This window comes from Schistocerca cancellata, chromosome 9, assembly GCF_023864275.1.
Source record: "Schistocerca cancellata isolate TAMUIC-IGC-003103 chromosome 9, iqSchCanc2.1, whole genome shotgun sequence".
NCBI lineage: Eukaryota > Metazoa > Arthropoda > Insecta > Orthoptera > Acrididae > Schistocerca > Schistocerca cancellata.
In genome coordinates, this window is record NC_064634.1 from 494,310,759 (window position 1) to 494,321,729 (window position 10,971).

At 45.8% G+C, this 10,971-nt stretch overlaps 1 pseudogene; it reads right to left on the reverse strand.

Moving 5' to 3' along the window:
- Positions 1–4,772: 4,772 nt before the first annotated feature.
- On the reverse strand, positions 4,773–4,890 carry LOC126102511 (5S ribosomal RNA; annotated as a pseudogene).
- Positions 4,891–10,971: the final 6,081 nt, after the last annotated feature.

Here is a 10,971-nt window from a genome sequence, read left to right on the forward strand (position 1 = left end):
GAAGGTGACTTCCTGTTTGTCAAGGGCTTTCCAAGCCTTTCCCTTGTCCTCGAAAATTTAATTAAAAATAGAAAATAGTCAAAGAATATACGAAATCCACTAGAACTTCATGAAAATGCACGTTGTTTTTTTCATTACGTTACCTCTCAAATGTCATAAAACAAATAATGTGACCTATGAAGAAAAAAATTTAGATTGAAAAATTAGTGTTAGCGAGATCCGAACCGTCGCTTCGTCCACAACACGTTTGCGAAGCTCGCAATCTATAAATCACAATGATTTCTCACAACCAGCACCGTACATCAATTACATAACAGGCCCGTAAAAAGTCTCTTGCTATTATCTCGGAATTGCCAGCGAAATGCATCTTACTATTTGCACATTATGTTGCTTTTTGGCCTACTGAAGGTCTACAAAGTTTGAAGTAAATCCGGGATCTCACCGTCGTGGCCCCCCTTGTGAGTCGCAACTTCATCTTCGATAAGGATAGAAGCCGAAGCAATGAATTGAAATGTCACACAGTTTGAGAAGATGGGCTGAGGTTTGCATTGAAGCTTGTGTTAGGGATGGCACAGTAGTCCAAGCAGGTGCGTGAAGGACAAGGTCAGGGTGGTGTAGAGCAGAACAACTATATTTAGTAAGCAGGAGACCCGGGTTCAAGCCCCATCTTGGGCACAAATTTAAATTCATTACGTCAGCTTCTACCCTTATCGTTTTTCTACATGCTTAATAAACACAACACGTACACCTAACAGAGACTTTGTCATCAATAATACATTCTCGATTATTGTTGTTAACAGTCTGCCATCGCTGAAGTAAGTTTTAGATTCCGCGACTGTAGAAACCACGTGGTTTTGAGGCGAAGAGCTGGTCGGAGCGCATTTTCATCCGGAATGGAAGGGAAGTTATTCGAGAAAAAGAGTAAAAGATGATAATCTGAGGGCGCAAGATCAGGTGAATGAAGTGGGTGCGGAATCACTTCCGAAAGCATCTCCTGTATACTGGTTTTTGTCAGTCCAGCAGAACGCGGACGGCCGTTGTGGAGGCGCAACATCACTTCGCACAGTCGTCCCCGTTGTTCTTGGATTACGTCTACAAGACGTTTCAGCTGTCGGAGAAGCAATTCGTAGTACACCACACCACCGCTGTTCCACCAGGTGCAAAACACTATCTTTTGTGGATGCACAGATCTTTGTACGGCGTGTTGCTGCTTTGTTTGGACTCAACCATTCACTCCTTTTCATTGCGTTAGCATAAAGATACCAGTAACGACACAGGGCAAAAATGGTCGGTTTTGTTCGTGAGTCTATTGATGATGGGCAAGCAGTGATAAACAAATGTCGACGCACTGATGTTTGTGATTTTGGCTTAGAGCATGCAGTACCCGTACACCCTAATTTTGAACCTTCGCTACTGCATGCCAATGTCGCTTAATGGTGGAATGATCACAGATCACCACATTTGTCAGTACCCGAGTACACTGATCTGGATCATTAGCACGTTTAAACGATCTTCATCAAACCCCGAAGGTCTTCCTGAACGTGGAGAATCACTAACGTCAAAATGATCCTCCTTAAAATGGAGAAAACCATTTTCCTGGCGTGTTCTGCCCATTGGCATTATCCCCATACACGATGAAAATGTTCCTGCTGCCTCTGCCGGTGTTATCTCTCTATTCAACTCAAACAGTAGGATATGTTCGAAATATTCCCATTTCTCCAGTTGGCACTCCATTTTCTGGAGTACACAGCTCCTTTCTTGATCTCGAAACGAAAAACTGACAAAATGTAAACTCAAATGGTAATAGTGAACTACGATAAATACAAGAAATGGGAATTGAGAAATGAACCCAAAGCAGTACTAAAAATCTTATATACTAGACACGCATTTTAAATAACAACTTACTAGCTAATGTTTCCAATGATAGCAAATGCAATATTCTTCAAGTCAACGCTTCGCCTCAAATAAGTGCATACAAGTGTAGTGCACACATGCTTCTAATAAAGTATCAACAACTTCTTTAGAATAAATGAAATAATCACTATATGCACACATGCTTCTAATAAAGTAACAACAACTCTTTAGAATAAATGAAATAATCACTATATAAACGCAATAGTGTGTGATTTTGTTGTGTTAATGTGGAAGACTCCTCACACATTTACATAATGGAACACTTAAAACTATTCAGTATTCAGGAACGGGAGACTGTATTGTACGAGTAATTTTGCTTGTTGTGATTTTAGCTGTAGTGTTATGGCCTTCTCCAAGAACTCATTGATCGTGAGTGACTACATCTTTTAGTACATAATATACGAAATCTTTGTACAAATGATATCAATTTTGCTGTGATTTCTAAAATTTTTGTTTTTATTGATAAAACTGTGGTTGACATTTTATTAGATCCACCACGCTGCGGTGATTATTTTGATAGGCTTGCATTTCCTTTACCATTTTTTTTAAACGTTACTGGTTATATAATGACGTCCGCCTTTCCTAAGTCTTAAATTCTTGCCCCTGTCCAGATTCACTCACTTCAGAACAGGCGAGCTGCTGGTAACTCTTAATGAGGCTATTGGTGAGAAACCCGAAAAGTGACCGCCTCTGTCCTCCCTTTGTTACTGACCGCTCGGCCTTTACAGAGGAACTCCGCTAGCCTGGACCCAAAGCTCCTCAATCAGGAACACCATTTGAGTCTAACTTTGAAACACTTTCATCAGCCTATGATTCATCCCGCACAGACCTCGAACTACAGGTACATACTGTTCAGGTTTCTGAAACATATCCTACTTCTTGTACGTCAACGGAAATGGCTGCAACACGATGGAGCCCTATCTCACTTTGGACTGGGGATTCGTGAACACATGGGACAGACATTCCATGAAAAGAGAATAGGCAGATGATGGCCTCTTTCGTGACTAGCACGTTCACTGATCTCTGCCCACTGGAATTCATCCTGTGGGGCCATGCGAAGTGAAAAGTCTTGCGTACGAGACACTCGTCGAGACTGAAAAGGAATTCCTGGCAAGAATTGTCACTAGCTGTGACACTGTTCAAACGACACAGAGGGTATTAAAATGGTTACGATAGAACTTCGTGTCACGGTGCCATGCCCGCATTGATGCTGGGTTGGTTGGTTGGTTGGTTTGGGGAAGGAGACCAGACAGCGAGGTCATCGGTCTCATCGGACTAGGGAAGGACGGGGAAGGAAGTCGGCCGTGCCCTCTTAAAGGAACCATCCCGGCATTTGCCCGGAGCGATTTAGGGAAATCACGGAAAACCTAAATCAGGATGGCCTGACGCGTGATTGAACCGTCGTCCTCCCGAATGCGAGTCCAGTGTCGAACCACTGCACCACCTCGCTCGGTATTGATGCTGGGAGTCGCCATTTGTAAACATAGCAGCATGTAAAAGTTTTGCAGGCAAACGGAATTCATTATTGCTGTACGGTGGCCTCAGAATTTTCGGACTACCTGACAAAGTTACTAGCACATAAACTGAGGGAAACTATCTGACGGTATAGGGAGTATTCGGTCGGAATTCTGTATGTTGTGATCAAGGTTCGGATTTTTGAGCTCTTAATTTTAGAGTTGCGCGAGGCTAAGGGAAAACAAACTGAGATTTTCATGTTAGCTTTGGACTCGATAGTTTAGGGGCTAACGTCAACTACCGAAAATTGATACGTTTACCTTCCTCCATCATCCCTGAAAGTTTGTAACATCAGCATGAACTCACACTGTGTTTCCTGAGAGATGAAGCAACTGCAGCGCTCTGGACTCTGGGGAAATACGAAAAGAGTCGTTGACTTTGCTTCAGTCATAGTTTTTTTTACTGTTCAACTTTCGATTTGTCTGCTGCGAAGCTAGTTTCGCGGAGAGAAATTTCACAACCACACTGTGGATACTAGGTACTCTGTCTGGTTGATGTTGGTTGGAATCCTCTGCGACAACATAAGTGCTCCTCTGTCCTGATATCAATGACTTCACCTAATTTTAACGCCATCAACTGTCATGTCACCTCTAAGGAAGAATCTTCAGTAGTAACTCGTTAGTCAATAAATCAATGCTCAATTGAAAGACGTCTTTGTATTCCTCGTCTAATTCCCTGTCTGTGTAGCATCAGTCACATTACCTCTTTCCTTTTGAAAAAAAAATAAGTTGCGTCCAATAGGGCGGCTTCCAAACTGGCCACGATGATGGCAACTGCGAGATGCCAGAGTGGAGAAGTGTGTATAATAGTTGCTTTCCAATGAATTTGCATGAGAGATCCTCAAACACCCAAACCCTCCCCCCCCCCCCCGTCCCCTTATAACAATCACCTTAACTTACGCACAGTGGTGAGGAAATTAATAAAATGATCTTATAGATGAGTAGTAGAAAGGGTTGCACACACACTATAATTCAGTAATGTTGCTAATCAATCTCTATGCTCAATAGACATAAAAAAGGGCAGGAAATAGAATTCGTAATCAGAGTGATAAATTACAACAAAGTTAAAAATCACAAACGTATTTCTTTTATCTATTATACATGTAAGTATGCGATGCACTGAACAGTGCTTTAATAGAACAAAATCAAGAAACTAAATTCCTCCAGAACAGGTCATGAAGGCCCAACGGCCTCAGCCCACAGTCGTCGATGGATGCGGATATGGAGGGGCATGTGGTCAGCACACCGCTCTCTCGGCCGTATGTCAGTTTCCGAGACCGGAGCCGCTACTTCTCAATCAAGCAGCTCCTCGGTTTGCCTTACAAGGGCTGAGTGCACCCCGCTTGCCAACAACGCTCTGCAGACTGGCTGGTCACCCATCCAAGTGCTAGCCCAGACCGACAGCGCTTAACTTCGGTGATCTGACGGGAACCGGTGTTACCACTGCGGCAAGGCCGTTGGCTCTTTAATAGAACAAGGGTACAAAATAATGGTGTTGAGAATAAGTAGTTGGCAAGTTATTTAAAGGGGCACCTACCCTAAATTACTGAATACTGTAATCTATTATGAGTGGGTCAATCAGCAGAGATAATGATAAACCCCGACTCTACGACAGAACACAGGAAATGAGAACTCTCCGAAAAATCCAAGTGCAAAATCGTGGTTACTGTACCGCTAAAAGGAGAGCATACGCTGTTGATGGCGTCAGAGAAGAATTACAGGCCCCTATTACGCTGGTGCAGCAACTACTTTATCACCAAGGTCTCAGGCAGTGTGTGGACAGCAAACAGCAGTCGCAGGGCTCTGTGGCCGAGAGGTTCTAGGCGCTTGAGTCTGGAACCGCGCTGCTGCTACGGTCGCAGGTTCGAATCCTGGCTCGGGCATGGATGTGTGTGATGTAGTTAGGTTAGTTAGGTTTAAGTAGTTCTAAGTCTAGGGGGCTGATGACCTCAGATGTTAAGTCCCATAGTGGTGACAGCCATTTGAACCAAACAGCAGTCGGATGGTGCAGTCGATGACCTCTGTACTGCTGGTCTCTCTGATGGTCGATAACCGCGGATAAAGCCCGATAAGATAAATTCCGGAAAGAACCTAAATTTCTGTCCAGATCACCGACACAGTCTTACTCCTAGGTCTGTGCAAGAGTATCTCCAGGAGCAGACACAATCAATATACCTGTTCTCCCTGACAGTCCAGAGGAGACTCAATGTCTTGTGCACAGTGCACTTCGCGACTTCACTGGGTTCGAATGTTTCCAATCATAGAAGAAGCGGGAAAATATGTCAATGATCTCAGTTCAGTGCCCTCCATACAATTTCAAAAAGCTGGATAGCAACGTTCTTGTATCAATCGCGGTAGTTGCCGCCAATTTTCAGTATGGCTCTTTGACATCGCATAGAATCTTCTTGGATTGCCCAGCCAACCCCTTGCATTTGATGGGCAGTGTGAAAAAAAAGCCCCCCCCCCCAAAAAAATGGACAAAATATCGCCTGGACGCTAGGCGCAGGTGTATCCAGCATTCTGTGATTTCAGACCCTGTAATACACTCCTGGAAATGGAAAAAGGAACACATTGACACCGGTGTGTCAGACCCACCATACTTGCTCCGGACACTGCGAGAGGGCTGTACAAGCAATGATCACACGCACGGCACAGCGGACACACCAGGAACCGCGGTGTTGGCCGTCGAATGGCGCTAGCTGCGCAGCATTTGTGCACCGCCGCCGTCAGTGTCAGCCAGTTTGCCGTGGCATACGGAGCTCCATCGCAGTCTTTAACACTGGTAGCATGCCGCGACAGCGTGGACGTGAACCGTATGTGCAGTTGACGGACTTTGAGCGAGGGCGTATAGTGGGCATGCGGGAGGCCGGGTGGACGTACCGCCGAATTGCTCAACACGTGGGGCGTGAGGTCTCCACAGTACATCGATGTTGTCGCCAGTGGTCGGCGGAAGGTGCACGTGCCCGTCGACCTGGGACCGGACCGCAGCGACGCACGGATGCACGCCAAGACCGTAGGATCCTACGCAGTGCCGTAGGGGACCGCACCGCCACTTCCCAGCAAATTAGGGACACTGTTGCTCCTGGGGTATCGGCGAGGACCATTCGCAACCGTCTCCATGAAGCTGGGTTACGGTCCCGCCCACCGTTAGGCCGTCTTCCGCTCACGCCCCAACATCGTGCAGCCCGCCTCCAGTGGTGTCGCGACAGGCGTGAATGGAGGGACGAATGGAGACGTGTCGTCTTCAGCGATGAGAGTCGCTTCTGCCTTGGTGCCAATGATGGTCGTATGCGTGTTTGGCGCCGTGCAGGTGAGCGCCACAATCAGGACTGCATATGACCGAGGCACACAGGGCCAACACCCGGCATCATCGTGTGGGGAGCGATCTCCTACACTGGCCGTACACCACTGGTGATCGTCGAGGGGACACTGAATAGTGCACGGTACATCCAAACCGTCATCGAACCCATCGTTCTACCATTCCTAGACCGGCAAGGGAACTTGCTGTTCCAACAGGACAATGCACGTCCGCATGTATCCCGTGCCACCCAACGTGCTCTAGAAGGTGTAAGTCAACTACCATGGCCAGCAAGATCTCCGGATCTGTCCCCCATTGAGCATGTTTGGGACTGGATGAAGCGTCGTCTCACGCGGTCTGCACGTCCAGCACGAACGCTGGTCCAACTGAGGCGCCAGGTGGAAATGGCATGGCAAGCCGTTCCACAGGACTACATCCAGCATCTCTACGATCGTCTCCATGGGAGAATAGCAGCCTGCATTGCTGCGAAAGGTGGATATACACTGTACTAGTGCCGACATTGTGCATGCTCTGTTGCCTGTGTCTATGTGCCTGTGGTTCTGTCAGTGTGATCATGTGATGTATCTGACCCCAGGAATGTGTCAATAAAGTTTACCCTTCCTGGGACAATGAATTCACGGTGTTCTTATTTCAATTTCCAGGAGTGTATTTGTGGCTTGTGCAGGCATCATATTCTTCTTAGAGCAGTGGAGAAGGCAGCAGTGGAAAGATGACGTAATGTGGTATGAGGTAGCGGTGACAGATGGTTTCTTTATGTAAAAGGGATGTTAGAAGTACCGCGATTGGCTGCTGCGTTCGGTAGTTGCGCGCCAAAATGACAATCTTCTGTTATTAATATTAGACAAATTAAACAGCATATTACTTGCATGTCACATTTAAAGCATCTCTTAGTAGTGTGGTGTCATTCCATTATTTATTAGTAACCAGCAGAATAATAAACAACTGCTATACGAAAAGGGAGACGAAGCACTTCGGTGATCGGATCGCGCCTAACTTGGATGGCGGGCGAAGTGGTTCGGCTGTAAGATGAGAGCTGGTTCGGCAGTCTCCGAGGACATGTTGTCCGACGCGGTATCAGTTAAGACCTAGTAATGAATGGTTTGTTAATACAGCTGGTTCGGCAGTGTCGGAAGAGACATGTAACCTGCCGCGGTCGGTGTTAGTTAAGACTTTATTGAGCAATGTCTGGTTATTTGGACATATAGTTGAGAACAGTAGGGAGTTTATTAATTTGTTGGAGAGCAGATATCATTTGCGACTCTGAATTGGAGCGTAGTTCTGCAGTTTCTCGTGTTCTGCTAATAAAAAGCGAGTAGCATCCCTTATAAACAAACTGCTCGGAAATTTAATCATTTCCAGAACAACAGTTCCTCGCTAAGAGTTTCTTACAGCCTCCAGATAACGGATTCACGACTTACGTGCTGTTTTCTGCGCAGGGAACAACAACTGTTGAAGACTGCAGGTTGGTGAATCTTTATTACACCTTATGCATTCCACTCTGGGCTGTGGAAGCAAATAGGTACCTCGCGTATACTGCAATCTCAGTACAAATGAGATCAGTGACGCGTCATCTGTGGTAACACAGAGGTGGTATGAAGGAGAGAAATGTTTTTGAGGGAAGAGGTTTATAATACACACGTATATACCACACGCTGGCTCCAGGAAGACGCTCTTGTCATCGGCTCATGCCTAATGCAGTGGCCAAGACCAGAGGCAGGTCGGCCGGCCTCGTACCGCAGAAAAGCCGGCCCTCTCCGACTTCACGTTTTTCTGCCACACTCAACGCAGGTGGCCCTAGCCCAGCCCTAGTTCACCCACATAAGAACAGAAGAGCAAATAATGTCCCAAACCAGTTGAAATACAGGGTGATTCAAAAAGAATACCACAATTTTAGGAATTTAAAACTCTGCAACGACAAAAGGCAGAGCTAAGCACTATCTGTCGGCGAATTAAGGGATCTATAAAGTTTCATTTAGTTGTACATTTGTTCGCTTGAGGCGCTGTTGACTAGGCGTCAGCGTCAATTGATGCTAAGATGGCGACCGCTCAACTGAAAGCTTTTTGTGTTATTGAGTACGGCAGAAGTGAATCGACGACAGTTGTTCAGCGTGCATTTCGAACGAAGTATGGTGTTAAACCTCCTGATAGGTGGTGTATTAAACGTTGGTATAAGCAGTTTACAGAGAATGGGAAGGATCGGCCGCCAGGCAGCCCGTGACAGAGCACTTCATCACTGGCCTCCAAGAAGCCCTGATCTTACCCCCTGCGATTTTTTCTTATGGGGGTATGTTAAGGATATGGTGTTTCGGCCACCTCTCCCAGCCACCATTGATGATTTGAAACGAGAAATAACAGCAGCTATCCAAACTGTTACGCCTGATATGCTACAGAGAGTGTGGAACGAGTTGGAGTATCGGGTTGATATTGCTTGAGTGTCTGTAGGGGGCCATATTGAACATCTCTGAACTTGTTTTCGAGTGAAAAAAAACCTTTTTAAATACTCTTTGTAATGATGTATAACAGAAGGTTATATTATGTTTCTGTCATTAAATACACATTTTTAAAGTTGTGGTATTCTTTTTCAATCACCCTGTACATATTATGAAAGAAAATCGGAGTCCGCATAACCGGTGTAATTTACAGCAACGACCTTTCTCGGCCCGCCCCCACTGAGACACATTAATAAAATGCTATACAAAAGAGAGAGAGAGAGATAATCGAATGAAGGCAGGCCAGAAGAGGCTTGTAAACTCGCAAACCTTATAGTCCCCCCTCCCCTCCTCCCCGCCCGTCTGTTATCTCATAGTGCTTTGCCTCTAAATTTCTGTGTAACCGCGTGATTTAGCTTTAGAAGTGTGGCTTCACATGTAACGGGCACGCTGTACTTGCTGCTCGGTACGTTCGATTTGTTACCTGTTCGTCTTTTGTTATACTTCTTTCCCCTGTTCTCGTCACTCGTAGCCAAATTTTCCCTTCGAAACTCTTAAAACCTCTGGGTCTTTTAATTGACAGAGGTCGCATATCCTTAATTTTCTATCTTATTCCAGTTTTAATATTTTTTCATTTTTGATCTGCATTGGTAAGCAAAAATTGTGGTCAGAGTGGACGTCTGCCGCTGGAAATGTTTTACAGTTAAATAACTGGTTTCGAAATCAAGAGGTGCCTCGAACAGAATAACCTGCTCCATACCAACCAGCACATAATGCGAAAATACGAGGTCACGTTAAGCAAAAGCCGTGGTTTTTCTTTACGTGAATCGAGCCAATAAGATCACTGAAATTACATCTGTTCGGCAAGGATAAACAACTACGAACCTGTCATCCACTCCTGAGTTAAAGAGAAATAGCTAGTTCAAAAAATGGTTCAAATAGCTCTGAGCACTATGGGAGTTAACATCTATGGTCATCAGTCCCCTAGAACTTAGGAAGTACTTAAACCTAACTAACCTAAGGACAGCACACAACACCCAGCCATCACGAGGCAGAGAAAATCCCTGACCCCGCCGGGAATCGAACCCGGGAACCCGGGCGTGGGAAGTGAGAACGCTACCGCACGACCACGAGATGCGGGCAAATAGCTAGTTGATTTAAGGTAATGAAGCTCGGAGAAACCCGCACTTCACTTAGACCACCAGCGTCGTCTTGCGATATGGGCATTGGCTCAAATGGCTCTGAGCACTATGCGACTTAACTTCTGAGGTCAACAGTCACCTAGAACTTAGAACTAATTAAACTTAATTAACCTAAAGATATCACACACATCCATGCCCGAGGCAGGATTCGAACCTGCGACCGTAGCGGTCGCTCGGTTCCAGACTGTAGCGCCTAGAACCGCACGGCCACTGTGGCCGGCGATATGGCCATTGCATTAGTAGATTGGTGGCGCCGGGGAACATTTTGACGAGTACTTTCTAAACAATAGCTACTATAAGATGAACAACAATGTGGTTCTCTGCCTGTTTCCAAGAATGTGAGCCTCGTGATGACTGGGTGTTGTGTGATGTCCTTAGGTTAGTCAGGTTTAAGTAGTTCTGAGTTCTAGGGGACTGATGACCATAGATGTTAAGTCCCATAGTGCTCAGAGCCATTTGAACCATTTGAACCAAGGATGTGAGCAAGGAGCACGTCTGCCAAAGACAAGATGACTCGAGAGCGAATATCGCATCGGCGCCGTGTGTCGAGCCGTTAAGCCCCATACACAACATCTCTCTGATTCGTAACTGAC